General features: G+C 45.1%; 1 protein-coding gene across 2 annotated transcripts in view; it reads left to right on the top strand.

Annotated features, from left to right (window-relative positions):
• Positions 1–12737: 12737 nt before the first annotated feature.
• boc (BOC cell adhesion associated, oncogene regulated) overlaps positions 12738–21756 on the top strand; it is a 32706-nt gene continuing 23687 nt past the window's right edge. For both annotated transcript variants that reach the window (XM_084049112.1, XM_084049111.1), the window contains exon 1: positions 12738–12922. The gene's annotated coding sequence lies outside the window, so the exon portion shown is untranslated. The remainder of the gene's footprint in view (positions 12923–21756) is intronic.

Below are 21756 nucleotides of genomic sequence, written 5' to 3'. Positions count from 1 at the left end.
TGTGTGTGTGTGTGTGTGTGTGTGTGTGTGTGTGTGTGTGTGTGTGTGTGTGTGTGTGTGTGTGTGTGTGTGTGTGTGTGTGTGTGTGTGTGTGTGTGCGTGTGCGCGCGTGTGCGTGTGCGTGCGTCCGTGCGCGTGTGTGGGAGAGGGAGCAAGGGTGGGAGAGAGAAAGAATGCTTTAGTGTACCACAAATTTTGTTTGTGTGAGTTTGCATACTGTACAGTATAAGTGCGTGTGTGCACGCGCGTGGTGCGTATAGGTCTTTGTGTGTTTCCGCGGTCTCCAAACCAAACTTTATGTTGCGGATTTCTTTTTTCTTTTTCTCCCAAAGCTCATCAAAGTAAAAAACGATTCAGCAGAAGGCATAGCGTTTGCATCGCATGCTGGGCCGATCTAAAGAATTCCCAATCACGAGGCTGCCGGGGGGACCGGGATTCGATTGCAATCAAGCGGCAGGCATCTGGGCTGAGCCGGAATGGGCCCATATGATCCCGGCCCCGCCCTGGTGGCGCGGCGGCTGGACCAAGTCATTTTTCAGAAGGCTAAAGCTTTACTCTTCTAGACCAGTGGTTCTCAACCTTTTTTAATTTCCCGGACCCCCCCCATAACTGTGTACAAATGGAACCATTTGGTTCCATTTGTACACTCTCAGAGTTACAGACCTGTAAGCGTCCATTTAATCGGAGCCCCCCCCTCAAGGAACCCTGAGGGTCCCGGGGACCCCCACTTTTGAGGACCACCGCTCTAGACAGAAAGTATACCACACCACCAGGCTCTGTGTGAAGTGTAGTACAGGATTTAAACAAACTTCCATCAGAGCAAACACAACACTACAACTGATTGACATTCCTACGCAAGAACCCAAAGTGCTAAAAATAATCCCCTGATTGGAGCCATGTGTTGGGGGGGGGGGGGGGGGTAGGTTGTGTGTGTGTGGGGGAGAGAGAGAGAGAGAGAGAGAGAGAGAGAGAGGGTGTACTGTGGTGGGTCGGGGGGAGAGAGAGTGAAGGGGGGCGGGGGGCAGTGACAGAGGGTGGTATGAATCAAACCAGAGTGAAAAAACAGTTTGTCTTTTCTCTGAGCTCTGATAATAATGCCACGTGAGCCCCCACTGCACAGCGTTTATTTACTCTCACAACTCACAATGTACACACTTTCCCCTCTCGCGCACACACTTGACACACGCGCACGTGCGGCGAACGGACACACATGGACGGAATGCTTTGTTTAGCCTGACACACGTATGCACGCACGCACACACGCACGCACGCACACACACACACACACTTTCTCTGTCTGTCTCTCTCTCTCTCTCTCTTGATCATAAACATACTCCATGATGTAGCATGGTTTGTTACCCCCCCCTCTCTCACTCACTCACACAAACATACACATGCATTTACACACACACACACACACACACACACACACACACACACACACACTATAAAACTTTCAACTATCTGTTGCACGCCACGCAAGCGCGCACGCACGCGGGCTCAGGGGTGGAGGGGAGGCCTCTTAATTGCCAGGTGTTTCTGATTAGGACACATTCTACCTGAAAGAGAGAGAGAGAGAAATAGGTTGATTGTTACCGTGTGTCTGTCTGTATGTGTACGTGTGTGTGAGCGAGCGTGTGTGTTTATATACTGCATGTGTAAGCCTGTAGTATGTGTCAAATTCATTAACTGTCTACCACTGGGATTCATTAACATTCTGTGTCCAGCTCCTGGTCATATAATGCAGTCTCAGTAGCCAGTAGCGTTCACAGGGATCAGACAGTGACTCTCCAGGCTCATATTGACTCATAAAAGCCTCCATTGTAAAGAGCCACCATCGGCACTTATCTCTTTGTTATATTACTGAGGACGCTGCTATGGCGACAGAGAGAAAATATACCCACTGTGGCATTTGTCACATCTGCAGTGTGTGTGTGTGTGTGTGTGTGTGTGTGTGTGTGTGTGTGTGTGTGTGTGTGTGTGTGTGTGTGTGTGTGTGTGTGTGTGTGTGCGTGTGCGTGTGTGTGTGTGTTTTAGTTTAGTTTAGTTTATTAGTTAATTTTTTTCCCGGTTGTTCACAGATTTTTTTTCCATACAAAACATTGTATTAAAAAGGTATAGACTGAAGCCTAAGCCTATTACGTCTACCCTTTTGTTATTTAACTTTAAAAAATACACCTTGTCCACAAGTATTCAAACACATCAATTCATGTAACTAATTTCCACTCGCCAATACAATGTTCAAAAATAAATAAATAAACTTTTTTTTTGCTCCTTTGTTTAAAATACAAAACAATACAATAATGCTAATAATAACAACAATAATAACAATTTTAACAATAGCAAATAATAAAAAGTTAAGTAATTTAACCAAGAATCCCAATAAGACTTGATCGTCCTTTTACTCTACATATCCATTGCTTTGTTTTTAAACCTCTTAAAACAAACCCATATTACTACATTTTTTTTCGATAATTTTTCGATTTATTCCAGGCACAACTTGACTCCCTTAATCGTTACACATCTACTGTGTGCGCGCGTGCATGTGTGTGTGCGCGTGTGTGTGTGTGTGTGTGACGACGAGGGTATACACATGTGCATCTTTGAAGGCTAAAATCTGTTCTGGGGCGTCACGGATCAGAACTTAATATCTATGGAGGTATGTCCGTTTGTGTGAGCTGCGGTTTAGCTCATCATGCACTTCCAGTCAGTCACATGCACATCCATCATCATTTCGGGGCAGTGGTTCTCAAACATTTTCATGTCAAGTTCCCGCAAATTGATATGTAATTTGGCCGCAGGGCCCCATTTGAAAAGGTTTCGTGCCAGGGACCCCCATAAGAAAAGATTTGTCAAGATTCTTTTATGATTTTTTCCAAATTCATTGAAAATAGCCGATCGCCAAAAGATAAAACATTTTGCTTATGTGTTCCTTATTTTGCTGGGGGCCCCCTGAAACCCCCTCAAGGACCTCTTTGGATCCTCTGGCCCTACTTTCACAACCGCTGATTTAGGGAAGATAAGAACCTTGAGCTAAGATTATGATCCCTGTCTGGGTTTCTGTGCGTGGTGGACAAAGTACTCAACTGCAGTACTTGAGTCAAAGTATAGATAGTATAGAAGTGTTCAAAAGTACATGCTTTAACAAAATACTCAAGTAATAGTACAAATTACAAAGTACATTTTCTTGTTAATATCAATGCATTGTTAACTTAGCTAAACTTTTTGGTAACACAGCTTTCCTCTGGTGCGATATCCTCTTGGACCAATAACATTTATAAAAGTAATGGGTCGCACTCAGAACGACAAGAGTGAGTTAACTTTTTATTAAGTATAGATACTCAAAACATAAAGTACTTTGTCATGGGTGACGATGTGACTGGTGCACAGGCCTGTCCGTCAGTGGTGTGACTCTTCTGCGCAGCTTGACCGCAGGAAAGTGGGCGGGATATCCTTGGGGAGCGCGTGGTTGGACAGTGGGGCTGGGAGGCAGCGTCTGCTTATTTGATAAGAAGTCGTCCGTCAGGAAGGAAAATAAACAGTCGAGCGTGCTGCTACTGCAGAGTCAGAGGAAGAGCTGTTACTGGAGCACAACACAATATTTACACTGCCGGACGGACACACTTGCAGCACACACAAATACACACATACACGCGCACACACACACACACAGATGCACTGGCATGCGCAGAGACACAGCACACACACACACACGCACACACACACACACACACACACACACACACGTGTGTGCGTGCACGGTGCATGCACGCGTGTGTGCCCCTGTTCCCCTGTGCCAGCACAATACACAATAACAGGTCTACATCCAGTACACTTACACATCTTGAGGAAGATGTGTGTTTGTTTTGTTGAGGTCGGGTTCGGGTGGGGGGGGGGGGGGTCTGGGAGGGCTGTGTGAGACCCAGCGCCCTGACCCCTGGCACTGTGCCCCACCCCTCTGGCTATGACTGACAGATAGCATCAGTTCTGCTCCTTATCAGCTCTGGACTGTGGAATGGGCCCTGTGTTCTCAGACCTCTGTTCTGGGATCTGACTGCCAAGGGGGAGGGAGGGGGGAGGGGGGGGGGGGGGGGGGGGTGGCGGCATTAGGTTGGCATGTCACAATGAGTCGTGCCAAGGTAAGAGTTCACAGGATGTGTGCACGTGCATGCTAGGGCTGGGCAACTAACCGAAAATCTATCGAAACCGAAATGTTTTACCTCTAACCGGCTTCATCACGCTCATGTAGGTTAATCGAAAAGCGGTAAAATGTAAAACCATTCATTTACATTTATTATTATATCAATGAATCAATACAAAAAAAATTGAATTTTCTTTTTTAATAACAGACTCCTCAATTAGTCTGACTAACCACTTAAGCCCTGTATTGTATAGTACTTCGTTGTACAATGATGGCGTGCAAATAGTGAAAATAGCCGATCTACAAGCTCACACGTCACATTGTGAATGTGACGTGTGAGCTTGTATGACGTGTTTTGAGCTTGTATGTCTGTATTGCCCAGCCTTGGTGCATGGACACAAACACCTGTGAGCACGCACACACACACACACACACACACACACACACACACACACACACACACACACACACACACACACACACACACACACACACACACACACACACACACACACACACACACACACACACACACACACACACACACACACACACACACTCACACACACACAGCTGCAAAAACATACATTTATTTTATAGTCATACTTTTCTTTAGTCATACTGTGTCTTTTCACACACTTTACGTGATTATGTCATTTAACCACAATAACCCTGGCATCCCTATTTTTGGGCACCACAGCACGTTGTGAGTGAGTGTATTCGTCTATTTTTGCTATTCATTGTACGATGAAGTAGTAGCTTAACTGGTGAAAAAGTAAGTTTCAGTCCTCTTACAGTTAACTGTTGCTCGCTTATGTGAAACCACATGCCAACACTAATATCTTTCTCTCTCGACCTCCCTCCCCCCTCTCTCTCTCTCTCTCTCTCTCTCTCTCTCTCTCTCTCTCTCTCTCTCTCTCTCTCTCTCTCTCACTCACTCTGTCTGTCTCAGAATTAGTCATAATGAGACTTGCTGCCAGTGCACTAGTTGTGCGAGAGTGTGTCTGTATGTGTGTGTGCACGCGTGCGTGCGCGTGCGTGCGTGTGTGTGCGTGCATGCGCGTGTGTGTGTGCATGCGCGTGTGTGCATGCATGCGCGTGTGCGGGTGTTATTGCTCTTGGATAGTAGGCCGTTTTGTGTTCCCTGTGTTTGGGAGTCTCTGTAAGTCATTTGGTGTGTTTTTTGGAGCCGGGTGAGATCATACTTCAGTGCTGACACTGAACATAAAGACGCATTGAGAGGAGCAGGACCATGGGCCAAGTCTGGAGGTACGGGGAAACAGAGATCTGCGTATCCACACACACACACACACACACACACACACACACACACACACACACACACACACACACACACACACACACACACACACACACACACACACACACACACACACACACACACACACACACACACACACACACACACACACACACACACACACACACACACACAGAGGGCAGTGAGTGTAGAGGGCTCCAGAGGGCCAGGGGGACTATCGTTTTCCCCGTTAATTATGACCGTCTGGCAGGCCGGAGAGCAGGAAGTCAGAGAGAAAGAGAGAGAGAGAGAGAGAGAGAGAGGGATGGAGAGATGGAGACAGGGAGGCAAGGAGGGGGGGAGCAGAGAGAGAGAGAGAAAGAGAGAGATGGATGGATGATGGGAGGATGAGAGGTAGATGGGGTGGGTGAGGGAGAAGGGGGAGGCAAGTAAAAGCATAAAAGTAAGGGAAGAGGAGATAAGATGGATGAAGGGAGGACTAGAGTGAAGTATGAGAGGGGAGGTGAAGTCCGGGAACTGACGAGGAGGGCGAGACGGGAGATCCAAATAGAACCATATGTAGGGAGGGCTTTGGATGATAAAACCAGGTGCTTGATAAAAGGTGGAATGCCAGACATTTTCTTTGCCGTTGATTTGTTTCCAGGTTTTTTAAATGCCCTCCCCTACCATACGTCTCTGACCCCCCTGTCCCCCCCCCAAAACACACATAGCACAGCTCCGCTGTTCACTCTCGCACCTCTGATAAACAACCTCAACTCCCTGACCCCGACTTGTTTCCGACCTTTTGACCCTTTCGGCAACGTGGCCTGGTACCTATAACTTATCTTTACTGCCCAGGCTTTTGTGCCATCCTGTTCTGGAGATGTGGCCATTTTTCACCTCACTCCCTAGAGGCTACTTAATGAGAGCCTGAGCAATAACATAGCCAGGATTTTAGCAATGCACTTGGCAGTACTTTTATTATATTAAAAATGCGTGGGTGAAATATTTAGGGGGTGTGGTCAGAGATCGGTGGGAGAGTAGCGTCCAGGCCAGTCCAGGCCAATTCAGGCCAATCTAGGCCATGGCGTGTTCCAAGGGGAGATATGAGATGAGCTGAGTTGAGTGGGCCTGGGATTTGAGCGGCTCCAGGTTCAATTAGGATTGTCTGCAACATCTGGACGCACTCAGGGTTAGAAGCAAAACTTTCACTTCAGTCCAATAGGGATACAGCTTCAGAACTTAAACCCATGGGCCTGTTGTGGCGTAACGTGTGTATGTATCCCACAAAGAGCAGCACACTAATTATTATCCCTCTCCAGCAGTCATAACATGGTTGCAGTGATAATGCATGAAAGTGGAACAAAAAATTGAGTGAAGTTGGCATGGTGTCGTATGATTTTGTCAACAACGGCAGAGGGGATTTTTCCATAGAGCAAAAGAGTTGCTTTTGAAGGCTTACTGGGAGTACAGCATTACCACGAATATAGTACTATTCCAATACTAACAACTCTGCGCCTTCAAGTATGTATAACTGGACAGACTTGGGCCTGTTTGCCAAGAAACAGCCACACACCAGAATTTTCTGTTTACTTGATATCAATGGAACAAACATGACGTTAACACTAAGGTATTTACACAAGAACAGAACATTAGATTTTTAATCCTTTGAACATAACTGATCATTTTATTTGCCAAACAGCAGAAATCCCACTGCATGTTTTATTTCTTGTTTAGACTCCCATGGGTAGGTCAGGTTTGTGCCACAAATGATTGAAAATCACCTATTTTGTTCAATTCATTTTAAAATACAGCAAGAGACCAAAATCATATTTTGGACTACCAATGTAAAGTGCCTTTGTCATGCAACTCTCATATATTGGAAAGGACCCAGGGTAGTCAATCAAATAAACGAACAAAGTAAACTTAAAGTACTGTAAACTCCACAGTCATCTTGTTCAATCGTTGTTGTTGTTGTTCACACTGCGTGCGTGCGTGCGCAACAAGCCCCCTTCCAAGGTCTCAGTAGAGATGTGAGGCACCTCCTGACAGCGAAAGAACATCTAATCAGAGTACAGTACATTCCACTTCATGACACAAGCTGGAACTCACCCTGGGGCCTGACCCCACCTGAGCTTGGCTCTCCAACCCAGCAGCACAATCATGCTGGAATGAAGACCCAATAACAGCCTATTGGCCTTCATATCCCACCCAGCCTCCCACATACTGTAGACTATAGACACATGCATGCACACATATATGACACACACACACACACACACACACACACACACACACACACACACACACACACACACACACACACACAGACACAGACACAGAGAGAGAGAAAGCTTTACTACAGTATAAGAAGTAGTAAGAATAATAAGAACGCCGGATATGAAAAGTCCCTGAGGCAGCGATGCACAGCTTCCCTAAGAGATGCTCCCCTCTGTGTGTGTGTGTGTGTGTGTGTGTGTGTGTGTGTGTGTGTGTGTGTGTGTGTGTGTGTGTGTGTGTGTGTGTGTGCGTGCGTGCGTGCGTGCGTGCGTGCGTGCGTGCGTGCGTGCGCGCGCGCGCGCGTGTGTGTACCGTGCGTACTGTGCATGTGTGTGTGTGCACACTTGTGCATACTTTGGGGAAAGGCATCTGAAACGGAAAGACGGCAATAAATCTCTCGTCTGTAAATGGTGGTGAGAATTTTGTTTGTGTCTGGATGTATGTACATGCCCATGGCGCAGTTCAGTACTACAGATCATCCTTATCTTTATGAGGTTCAAACATGCGTGAAGCTGCAACTGGCTCCTTTGTGGCACATGTGAAATTAATTTATACTTTGAATCTCAAGTTGGACTTCGTTTTCCACTTTTCTTGGTAGCACGAGTTTAACCACTTTCAACCTGGCATCGCTATTTTGACATGTCATAATAGGTGTTTATAGGTATTTTCTTTAATGTTCAAAAATAGCAAAAATAGCAGCTCTACAAGCTCACATCGTGGCATGTGAGCTGTGAGCATGTGATAGCTAGATTGGCTATTTTTGCTGCCCGACACCATCGTACGAGGAAGTATAAAATAGAGCTCAAGTGGTTAAAGTTGAGAGCATATTGTATTCATTTAGAGCAGTGTTATAGAACAGGACCGCTGTGCTGCTATAACAAAACTACCCTCCCATTATGCTAAATGTCTTCTTTTATGCACTTGAACTTATGTGAAAAACTTCTGCATATGGGTGATATAGTGAAACTTGATATTTGAGCGGTCGATCACTGGAAGGTAGAACACAGAGTTTTAGCGAGAAAACAGCTGTCATGATATTCACAGAAAGGTAAAAATGTAATTCAGATGGCATGTTATTTAGACAGATGCTAGGTTCATTGTTTACCTGCATCCTGTAGTTTTCAATGTACAGATTATTATTTTGATAATGTATTGTTTAGACTAGGTTCTTGATTTACCTGTGATCCTAGTTCTGTACTGAGGCACTACACCGTCTCTCTGCATCTGATGTATGTGTTTACCTTGCTTCTTGTAGGTCGCTCTGGATAAAGAGCGTCTGTTAAATGCTTAAATTGTAAATTGTAGAAACAGTTCACAGAGGAGATTGCGTGCACATCTTGTACCTGTATTTAGGCCAGGTGCTGGACATCAAGGCAAATATCAAGGAGAAGAAGGTAAAAACATCCGCACATCTGCACACATCCTTTAAAACCAGTGTGCGTCCTTAATCCTAATTTAACTCTGAGAGTGTAAACACTGACCCTTTTGCAGTGCACTGGGGACACAAAGATGTACAGATTTGTGCGAGGTTTGGACAGAATTTGTAGTAGTAGCAAAAAGTGTGAAATGGTTGGGGTCTATTTATGGAGTTGTGACGCGATCCAAGAGTTATGGGCCAAATCGTGAATTGGCCTGTTATAGCGCTACCATGAGGCCGATCTGAAAACGGCAATCGGTCCAACAGTGCCGGAGATTAACTGTAGTGTTCACAGACGGACAGACGGACAAACAGGACCACCCGTTTCATCAGATCATTGATTGGGTGTAATCAAGAGATACTGACCTACCAACGGAGGTGTTTTGTATAAAGTGTAGTTTTGGACCACGACGGAGGAGGCGTGCAGTCTCAAGCGAACTGGAGCCACGAGAGGCACCATCGAGTGAGCTAAAGCGAGCGAGTTGCCGTGCCGAAACGTTGCGACGTTCGCTTGAGGCTACTCAGCGCCGTCCAAGTTATGTACCGATAGGCACAACATGATCGTAAATCATGTTGTGGGGACAGCTCTACCTCTTGATTACACCCAATCAATGGTCTGATGAAACGTGATAATGTCCCATTCGGTGCATTGATAGCATTCGAAGCCGACTCACATGAATGAGTACATAATCCTCCGCCTTCGGCCGTTGCGGCCTCCTGGCGAGGAGAACCATGCAAGGCACCAACCCACTCATCAGGAGCAGTTAGGAGGGGTTAAGTGTCTTCACTCCAGGACGCTTCAACACTAACCCAGGGGGAGCTGGGGATCGAACTGGGAACCTTACCATTCCCAACCTACTGTGCCACTGCCGACCTGCAGTAACCCCCAGCTCTATAGCAGTTTTACACAATTTCAGAGCATTATTTTGTAATTAACAGACAAGTGTGACAACAATAACTTGTGTGATAATAAAATAGACTAACATCACACTCACACTGTTTCTCTGTCATGCCTTTGTGAGTGTAAGTGAAAGGGCATTGATGCTGTACACCTGTGTGTGTGTGTGTGTGTGTGTGTGTGTGTGTGTGTGTGTGTGTGTGTGTGTGTGTGTGTGTGTGTGTGTGTGTGTGTGTGTGTGTGTGTGTGTGTGTGTGTGTGTGTGTGTGTGTGTGTGTGTGTGCGCGCGCGCAGGTTTGTCATGGAGGAAGTGACACAGCTGCTAAGGTCAGCAGAAGACAGTGAGACAGAGAGAGAATGGGTCGTTGTCATGGCAACTACCTAAACAATGGAGCCTGGAGTTCAGCGAGGAGACGCACTATCTACAGAGTAGTACAGACCCTTCAGGAGAAGAAATCACCCCCTACAATGGATGCACACACACACACACACACACACACACACACACACACACACACACACACACACACACACACACACACACACACACACACACACACACACACACACACACACACATAAATGTTGTACACACTTGGTTTCTGCACTCAAGAAGCACACAATAACATTTCACGCCCAAGCCAAATTCACAGCGACATTCCAACACCTAAAATGTCTCAAACACTCTCATACAATCTAACACAGGGATTTTCTTTTTTCTTTTATATATTAAAACTCACAAATCACATTACATCACGTCACATCACACAAACACACACACACACACACACACACACAGATGCTGCCACCATCATCGGATCCCCCCCCGCTCTCATTCGCTCCTATAGCCACTCTCCATTACTTTCATAACAACATTTATAATCATCTACATGACAATCTGTGTGCGGGACTATAATGAGGCTTGGGGGGTGACGGAGGTTAGTGCTGAAGCGAAGCGGTGCATGCTGGGATTGCGGCCTGCTGAGAGAGTGGCATTCTGGGAGGCGGTGTCCCGCAGGCAGGGCCTCTGGGGGATGCAGTATGGTTAATAGGCCTTTCATGGCCGACCCACAAAGCCTTTTGTCCCATGCTAATTCATCCTGCCCAGCGTGGAGAGATGGAGAGGGGGGAGGTGTAGAATGGAGGGTTTTTTGGAGACCCAATCTCTCTCTCTCTCTCTCCCTCTCTCTCTCTCTGTCTTTTTGTGGAAGTAGAGAGAGGGAACCACATACAAACAACGCCCTGTGCAGTAGCAACACCATCAAAACATTGGCCGAGTGTGCTGAGCATTGGCAAATGACACCACAACACTGGATGGTACAGACCAACAATTAATGACACTGGCTCCTCAGCTCAGAACATCTTGAAGTGGGAACATCCTGCTATTTTGTTAACATAATGTGTTATAGAGTCTGGATGTTTTTTGTTTTTTGTATATATTAGACTGTTTACACTGATGATAGGTTCTTGGTTTACCTATAATCCTAGATTACTATTTCTATGCATTTGATGTATTACCTCATATTTACCTGTTTACTGTAAATTGCTCTGGATTAAGAGATGCCTAAATGCCTAAAGAGATGCCTAAATGCCTAAATGGTAAATTGTAATGTGGAATGGATTTTTGAATTCATTGAGGAGCCACCAAAAAAATCCCAAATCCAAAAGTTCCATACTGACATCATCTGTGAAAACACACAAGGACGAATAGACCACAAGGATGCCTACGAACCCGCACAAGCACATTTTCACCTGAACAAGAGCAACAGGTGTCATTGAATAGCATCCTGCTGGGTTGCAATAACCCCTCAGGTACGTGGTGGGAGTTCCTGTATTCACTGAGGGTAGTTGCTGCGAGCTTCCCACCAACGCCCACCAACCGGCCCTCTATCAAACCCTGTGATCTTAGAATAGTCCATTATTAATGAACTGGACAGGAACGGCTCAGTGTGGCCCCCTTCATTTCAAAGTGCACTGATTTAAGTGGAGAGAGAATTCCAGAGCGAACAGCATGCAAGGGGCTCTTGCTGTGATCACTGTGGTATGAGAGAGAGAGAGACAGAGTGCGTGTGTGTGTGAGTGAGTGAGTGAGTGACTGACTGAGTGACTGAGTGACTGAGTGACTGAGTGAGCGAGAGCGATAGGGAGAAAAAGAGAAAGAGAGAGAGAGAGAGAGAGAGAAGGCCATAGCTGCCTGTGCCGTGCCTGGATGGGTCAGTCCCGTCCCCGGCCGTCCACAACACAGCACGGCACAGCTGCACTAGAGAGCCTGCAGGCCTCAATGGACAGGGGTCAATACAAGCTCTCTGTGGGGACCAACGCATACCAAATCAGGGGGAACAGACCCAGGCTGCAGGCAGCAGGGGGAGTGGGGATGGAGGAGGGGGGGCTAGGCAGGCGGGGGCTGTTCTTTTCACCATAGTCCTACCATTAGTCCCGTAGAAAAGTTGTCTTCTTCACTTATGTTTTCGTTAGTTGTGTGTTGGCCTGGTTTGCCAGTTGTAATTTTACACACTACAATTCTTGCCCTACCATTGCAACGCTCCTTTCTCAGCAACCTGTAGAGAAATCTTCCCAAAGTTGGGTAGAGGGACAGAACTCCCTCTACCCAACTTTTAGGATTTGGGAGCTCGTCCCCCCATTGTTCTGATCCCTCCTCCTTCTTGGGAAGTGGGAGGATCCCGAGAAGGCGTCGCAAAAGGGAGAATTGTTCTTGAGCTCAGTCATCCAAAAACGGCCTTTCAATGTGAGAACTTGGGGAGCCGAAGAAAATGTCGGTGGCATCGCAGTAAATTAACTAAAGCAGCGAGGCTTTAGAGGGAAAAGTAAAACCGTTAAAAGTGTTTTTGTCGGACTAAACTCAAAGCAGAAGAGAGGCGAATAGAAGATCAACGGGGTGTGAACACCAAATATAGCAGTTTTTTGGTAAGTTTTATCCCTTCAAATTGGTCCATGTTTTTGTGCGATTCCGCGACGGGATATTAACGTGTTATAAAGTTGTAGATACATTAAGGCTACGCACGTTAATGCAAAGTTTCAGGCCAGGCACGTATTGCTTTAAAAAAATGTTTATTTCATAAATATTGAAAGATTTGAAAGTTTTGTCTGAGACTAGTTACTATGTTGCAAGTTTGGGACTTGGGTACTTGGATAGCAACATTGTATCGTTTCTCGCTGGGTGATGATGTCCCAAAAACTTTTTCAACAATGTTTTTTTTTGAGTAAATCAGTGATCTGTATTCGGCCTTTTAGTAACGGTCGCTATGGTTATTTTATACGATGTGTATGTTACTCATTAATTAGAAAACATAACTTTGTTATGGGGGTCTTTAGCTTGTTGCTGATGGAACGGGGAACCTGCGTCCATTATTTCCCCATTTATTCGTTGCATTTCTGGCAAAAATCCTCTGGCACAATACGGATAACTGCCTAGAACACGTTTTTTTGGGGTAACTTGGCCAGAAAAACATGTTTGGTGGACTACACATCCCGTTTTTGAGAGAAAATGTGTGTGTTTTTTTGCAGGCCTCAGCCTATATCCCCAGTTGTAACCGGAAGACTCGCCCCAAAACACGCTCGCCCCCATTTGTTTCGCGGACCAGCGGTTCTTGTATTTGTTTTACTGAGGATAACGTTATAAAAATACGTTAGGTTTAGGCGTAGTTTTACTGAGGTTAAGATTAGGAATAAGGTTAGGTTTTGGCACCGTTTACTGAGGTTACGTTAAAGGTTAGGTTTTAGGCATAGTTTACGTTTAGGAATAGGCTACCAGGTGAATACCGCCGGATTTGCCCCGGGTTGACTGTGTTTTGGGGCGAGCGTTTTGGTATTCGTCCCAGTCGCTCCCATAGGGTAACTGAAAACAGACATAGTAATAGCGCTGCCAGGATTTCCTCTCCATATCATTGGTTCCATGCCTACATTTTCTTTATTGGTCTGTTTCTGCACAAAATGGACATAACAGACTTTATTATTCGCATGATGCAAGCTATAACACCACTAATTGTGTGCTTTTCTAAAGCCCCTGCTCCCCCCATCACCACCAAACCAAACTCCTAGTGGAAGAATAACCTAATTAGGGCCTACAATAAATTGACAGCTGCTCAGCTATTCTCTCAAGCATCAATGCCATGGAATGCATCTTGTATATAGCTGTCATCGTGGCTGCTCTGAATACGTTTGATACCATCCTCGTCTTATTCAGGAATGGTTTAATGAGAAATTGTTTGTCTTAATCCCGGTGCTGCTAATGAGCAGTGTTGCCATATTTTGTGAGAGAAATAAGCAATGAAAACAAGCCCCTAAAGAAGCGAATAGGCTACGGCTATTTGAAAATAGCCAATCTACAAGCTCACAACGCGTCGCGGTTGTGAGCTTGTAGATCTGACTGCTATATTCAACAAAAGAAAAAAAAATCTTGACATTTTGGGAAATGTTTACAACACAAATCCCTGGCACAGAATATTTTCTTTGGACAAAATTAATACATTAATATGGGGGTGCCTGTCATGAAAATGTTTGAGAACCACTGGTTTAAATATAATTTAGGAAACAAGACCAAATAAGCAACTACACTTTAGAAACAAGCCCAAAAAACCGCAACCACCAATATTTAACCAGCAACTTAATAAGCGGACATGGCAACATTGCTCTCCGCCAGGGTGTCAGTCACTCGGCGTCCGCGGGGGGCATTGAGGGGGGGATGCAGGAACAGCCGCAGGGGCTCAAGTTTCAAACCCCAGGTGTCGTTTTTGTTATTTGGATTACATTGAGTCTTGACTGGCTCGCCTGGTAGAAACCTCGGCAGTTCGGTGACAGACATGGCATCAGACAAGAGGCGTGATTGTTCGGGCTGAATCAATGTCAGTTAGATTAAAAGTCGAAACGAATAGGGCTGGCCTCTTCCAATTAGGCCCTGCCGCATCATGGGAATTAATTTGGCTTGCCCATACTATGATTGGCGACGGCTCCTCTCAGATAGAAAGGAGGTCTTGTTGTTTAGTTGTTGTTGATCATTGGCGGTCGGGTGGATCAAAGTTGAACTAATTGATTCCAGTCTGATTATCTGCTTGGCGTTCACAGTCATTTGACCTTATTTGGTTGCTTATGAGGAGCCATTAGCTATGCGCCGATGAACGCACAGATTCAAGACTGCTGTCCCCTGCCAAAACCTTAGCAATTAACTGGAAGTAGACACGCACTCTCAGCTACATTGGTCAGACCGCTTTTAGGGGGAAATAAAGGGCAGATTAATTCTGTGGCTTTGGCCTTTGGTTAATGAAGAGATGAGTGTTCTGATCAGTTTATGGGAACTTTAGGACCATAGACCATTTATGTGTCATGGCCTTAGTCTGTGTGTGGACCCCATATAGGCCTACTGTACAGTGTAGGCTATTTTGGTGGGGACAGGCCATCTTATATTGGGTCTTTGCTTTGCTTAAAGAGTGTTGCGTTGAATTGGATTGTAGCCTACCTTTCGATTTGGATGTATAATAAGATACGTCTCCCTTATCCCTTAGGATAGGCTTTAACTTGTTTCACTGTTGTGTTGTTTTTAAATCATTCACATGGATAACTTATCTGAAATCCACAATAACAAAACAAGGAACAAGTAATGATGCCACATTGATGCACATTTATCCATCAATTGATTGATATCTACCGTTTGACCCGAGTGTTCTGTTTATTGTTACTGTATTTTAAAGTTCAGGATGTGTTGGTGTATTGTTATTTCAGAGGGTGTGACGTTTTTTGATAATTGACAAAAGCAGAAAAAGTCCTACCTGAGGGCGTGCTTTCATCTCAAAGACAGCAGGTATACTCATGCAGTCATAACAGCCTGCAGGCACAAATCTATGGGCCTGTGTGTGTGTGTGTGTGTGTATGTGTTAGGTCCTGTCCAATCAGGATGATCTCTTTATACTGGAATGCTGCCTGTCATTCTGGCCCTGAATCTCTCTCAACTTAAACTTAAACTTATGTTCAACTTAAAGTTTATTGTAAAAGAGTGAAAGAAATTATTTTCTGTATAATAAGTCTCCACAAATTGCAGTTATAAAATAGTAATTTTTAATAATAATCATGAGAAGAGGAAAATGTGAATTAACAAAACAGCTACAATATCAAATATACATTGGACGTGTGTACTCAAAAAAAAAAAAAAAAAATAAGGCAGAGAGAGTACTCAGTCAGTCTTTTGTGCAAGGAGAGACCACATAGCAGCAGCTATCAATATGAAATGTGTGGGAATTCATGGAGTGTATTCACGGCCATATATATTCACAGTACATAGACTGCTAATGTCAGTGTAATAAGGGCAATGGAGTCAGTGTACAGTCATAAAGTCAGGACATCACCTGTACGGTCCTGTGTTAGAACTGTATTTTAGAGACAGAATTAATGAGATGGGAACACAGTGAAAAACGTGTGGGAGAGGAAGGTAGTTTATACTTTTCATATTTCAGACAGGGTTTTTTTGCTGGGATAATATGCTTTTCATAAACCAAGCCAACACACTCATCGCCAAATAAGGCTGCATGATTTCTCAGAGCTGAACATTATTGGCCTGTTGACATACGGTACATTAGGCCTGGTGCGCTGACAGATTGTAGACTGGGGCTTGGCCTGGGCTAGGTGCCCTGGAGGGGGATTCTGTGTCCAGTCAGGCATGGATAACCAAAGCGGGACACCTGGAGCACCAGGTGGCCAGGGTCCAGTCTCCTCCCTTGGGGCTACATGCATACCTCTCCATTCTCTCTCCCCCTCCAGCCATGCTCCCCGCAGCACAGAGATGGGAGGAATGTGACATGAAACAGGGTGATGGTGAAAGTTTATTCTGACAGGGAGTTGGAGGAGCTCACAATGTATGTAAATAACCACGTAGAATTAAATTATCGCGGGGGGAAGGGGGGTGGGCAGGTTGTGTGGAGAGGACATGAATGCAGGAGGGACTATGAAATGGTAGATGAATTAGTTGAGATGAAGAAAGATGGTGGAGAGATGTTCTTCTGAGTTGTGTTTCTACTAGCTTTCCCCAAGGCAATTTCTTGGTATTATTGTAAGTATTATTGAACTAATTTGATCTTTTTGGCATCTTCCCTCATTGTGTTAAAAAAAAAAGATCTAATACAGCTTATCTGAGGCGTATTAAAGCAATTGAGCTGATTTGTTCCAGTACTTAAGGCAAAAAGTTAAGCCCCTGATTGGATAATAAAGTTACCTCCACCATTGCACACACGCACACAATGTGTTGTTTGTCATAGTGAGTCTGTTAGATCATTGATCAACTCCAGACACTGGTAAGTAAGCAGTGTGTGTGTGTGTGTGTGTGTGTCTGTGTGCACACAGACAAATAGCCCTGTGTGTGCTGTGTAGATATTTGGACAAAGATTAGTGGAGTGTTAGAACGAGCCAAGAGAAACCCAGACACCCTCTTGTAGATCATTCAGACACGAGCGCAAGATAGCACTCTGACTGCTGTGACCATTCACTTTCTACGTCTCCAATCTGTACACACACACACACACACACACACACACACACACACACACACACACACACACACACACACACACACACACACACACACACACACACACACACACACACACACACACACACACACACACACACACACACTCACACTCACACACTTACTTACTTTTCGGAATTGAGTTAATTTGATGTATTTTTCCTTGCATAATCGCAGAAGGAAAAAAAGCATTACAGCCTAGGACATTACCTCATCCACTCTCGTATGTCTATTTGAATAGTGGTGTGTTTGTTTGCGTCTGTGGAACTGTCCTGAAGGAGCTGGTAAAATGACCAGAAAAGTAAAGAATGTCGAAGAAAACTGAGGCTGCGTTCAAAGAGAGTAACCGATAATAAGACGAATAAGATGTTGCCCTAGAGAGAGAAACTCATCATTGAAGAATGTTCGAACTGGCAGGAGAAGACATGATTCAACAGAATAAATCATTGGGCACCAGATTAGTTCGTTAGTGGGGCCCCTGAGGTTATCACTACTGGAATTTTCCATCGACAGTACTCCTCTGTTTGCCGGCCAACAATGTGTGATGGGGAAACATGTGAGATTTTATTTTATGATTTTGCAGAGCCCCCCGCCCCCCCCACCCCGGGGACAAACGGAATCCATGGGCTTTGACTGACAGGACAAATGGCAGTGTTTCTGCTCTGCATTGCCATGTCTCTTTCCCTCTCACGCACACATTATCGAAGTGTATGCACATGCATGCACATACACATATGCACGCTAATCCAGCTCCTGAAACTGAGAGCTTTCTTTGAAACAAGGCTTCTCCAGCTGTTTCTGCTCTTATAGACCCGGCAGCTTTCATTTTATAACCATGGAATAGCCAGTGTGTAACTGCTTCATCTAGAACACAGTTGACATTCTACAGTACACAGCACAATCATCCATGCTAATTTAACTAGGAGGCTAAATGAACACTGATTTTTGCTGTGTACCCCTTCTGTGCCCCTTCTGTCATGCGTCATCTTCTTCCCACCATCACATCGCCTGATTGATCTCAAGTTATCTAACTCCTCTAATCTATCTATCTGTTTGTTTTTCACATAACATCATCCCTCTGTTCTGTTCTGTAACTGTTTCCCATCAACACTTTCTCTCTCTGACTATCAAGAGTTTTCTACAGACATTCTCATGTCTGTTTTTCACATGATGGTGAAATATTTATCCATTCCATCGTTTCTCTCTCTCTCCATCTGTCTCTCTTTCGATCTGCCTTATCTCCAAATTTCTAATGCCTCATATCTGGTTTTCATATAACATTTCACTTTATCCATTCATGCGCCCCCCCCCCCTCCTCTTTCCTCTCTATTCTTCATCTCCCAGAGAGAGTTGCAGGGGAGTCAGGCCAGCGAGCCTGGGTCTCAGTTCCTGCTGAATAATGGGCAGAAATTGCTCTTGATTTATAATTGGTTCCATTCACTCTGATGCATGAGCTGCCAAAGCGACTAGAGGCCCCTTTCTCTCTCCCCCAACCCTTCTCTTTCTGTCTCTCCCCCTCTTCCCCCTCTCCCCCTTTTTGCAGGAACACACCAGGCTTATATATGTATGGGTGAATATGTCTTATGTGCGTCTACATGTTATTAGCGAGTATGAACGTCTGTGGCTGCACGCATTGTGCTCATTCTGTTGATATCTCGTAGTGCACGGATAAGCGGGCCGCCTAGCGTTTCTGTTGACATTTGGTGCTGGAAAAACTTCCTGAGGTTTGCATATTTATGTGCTTCTGTGAGTATACTTTTACCATGTAATAGGAGCTTGTGTGATTGCTAGCTTATGTCTCAGCAAGCGTGCGTTCGTGAGCATTTGTGAGAGAAACTGGGAAAGAATGGGCATGTGTAACTTGCGTGTGTGTGTGAAAAAACACTGGGCATTAGGTATAGATTTCTTCCAGTGGTATATGGGAATGATTAGGTACACAGTAAAATCCAGAATGTCAACTTAACTCTGAAAGCATCTCGTAGGGTCCATTTGTACACTTTCAGAGTTAAATTGACATTTGCTTTTACTGTGTGTACTGTGTGAGTATATTATGAACTGAGACTTTTGGCTGTTGGTGAAAGCTTCTCAGAAATGGTCTGCCTTCCCCTGAGAGGTTCAACACACATTACACTGTGTGTTGAACACACACACACACACACACACACACACACACACACACACACACACACACACACACACACACACACACACACACACACACACACACACACACACACACACACACACACACACACACTTTGGAATATTGGACTTAACATAGCATTTGTTGTCCATAGGGTGTGAAGGAAACAATGAAAACCGCTCAGATGTGTGTATGTGCGTGCTGTTTGCTAGGGGTATCTGGTTCGAGGTCCCTCAGGAGGCACCAGCCTGTTCCCATGGTCCTGGTAGGCACGTTGGCATCCCACGCCATGCACAGGAATGTGGGCGGGTGGATTTGCCGTGGCATCATAATTAGCTCTCTCTAGTTAATTCGGCCTTGTTATCTAAATTATGCAAATGCAGCGGTGCCTAATTGATTTGAATGCTCCCAACACCCCCCCCCCCCTTTCTACACGCACACATACTCCCCTTCGTTCCAGGCCTGTCTAGATCTCTCTTGTTAATCCTTGAGACGCTCTGTAGCTCGTTAGTGTTGGGGGGGGGAGGGCGGTGGGCATATAGCTCGTTAATACTTTGTGAAGGGCATGCATGTGAGTGGGGGGGCACATTCTCAACCTCGTTAGAGATGCTTAGATGCTTTTGATGTGTAATTTTATGGCATGAGAATGAGTGATGTCTCAAGTGGAGGATTTAGGTCCCCCCCACCACTACCACCGCCACCAGCACCACCAGCACCACCACCTCCCTTCCACCTGTTGAGCACGGTCCTGTGCCAAGATAAGATTCCACAATGTTCTGTTCCTTGTCCAAGAAAGCTCAGGCCCAAGATAGTGGAGCGATAGTTGAGAATAGATTTTTTGCATCTGGTCTTTGCCAAAGTGTTTGCATGTGTGTATGAAGTACAGTACAGCTTTTAAGTAGTTTTAAGTGGACAGTCACAGCACAGTCCCAGATGTAGTAATCAGTGATGAGTGACAAAAAAAACTTTTTTTCATTCCTATATTATATTTGTCCAAAACAAATCACATTTAAATGTAAACATCTCTCTCAGACACCAAGTTTCTTCTCCAGGGTCTCAACCCTTTATGTTGTAGAAATCAGCAGACGACTACAGCAAAATGCTCACAAAACACACAGTGCCACCCAGCCCAGTGTTAGAAGAAGGACATCTGTGTAGATGATGGTGCTGCCAAAGTAATGTCTTTAAGTTGGTAAAGATAATGGGCGGACATATTTTCTAAAGGTTCAAACTCTTAAAGGACGACTTCACCCATTTTCAACCTATCTTCATATAATTGGTCCTCACTAATGCTCATGATAAAATGGTCCAATTATTTTCCTACTTGGTCTGTGTCTCATAGGAGGGCTGTGGACACTTCAGAAACCCGCCTACCAGTGACATCATCATTAGGCAGGTTTTTTTACTTCTAAATTTTATTTTTATTTTTATTAATGCAATTACAATGACATCCAGCATGCTAACTTTCCAGGAATAGAAAGACCCATCGATGATGTCACTGGTAGGCGGGTTTCTGAACTGTCCACAGCCCTCCTCTGAGACACAGACAGAGTAGACAAAAATGGTACCATATTATAATGAGCATTTAGTGAGGACCAATTATATGAAGATAGGAAATGAAAGAAAATGGGTGAAGTCGTCCTTTGACTATAAAACCTGCTGACTCTCTTCTCTTCACCGGTGGTTGTAGTGGTGCTTGTAGCGCTGTGTTACAAACGTTAGCACGTTGTTGTGGTGTTTGTTCAGTACTCGAGCCAGTCAGTATTGCACTCTTTCCTCTTCAACGCAACCCCCCCTGCGCAACACATTGACAGAGTGCAGGGGGAAATATTGTCGGGGACATTCAGGGACAGTCTTTAACACGCGCTCCCTCAAACACACCCTCTCATTGACCAGGCAGCTCTCTCCTCTCGCTCGCCTGCCAGTTGACATCCTCCCTATTAATTCGGAATCCCGTTCTGCCCACTACAACCCCCCCCCCCCCTCAAACTTTCCACCTAGCAGCCCCCCTTCCTCCCTTCACCCATCTCACATCAATCCCGAAAGCCCTACTCCACTCTACTCTCAAACTTCGTGGTCATTGAA

Source organism: Gymnoscopelus microlampas, assembly GCF_963454915.1.
Source record: "Gymnoscopelus microlampas genome assembly, chromosome: 22".
NCBI lineage: Eukaryota > Metazoa > Chordata > Actinopteri > Myctophiformes > Myctophidae > Gymnoscopelus > Gymnoscopelus microlampas.
The sequence above is the reverse complement of the archived record's forward strand: the minus strand, read 5'-3'. Positions and strand labels throughout refer to the sequence as shown.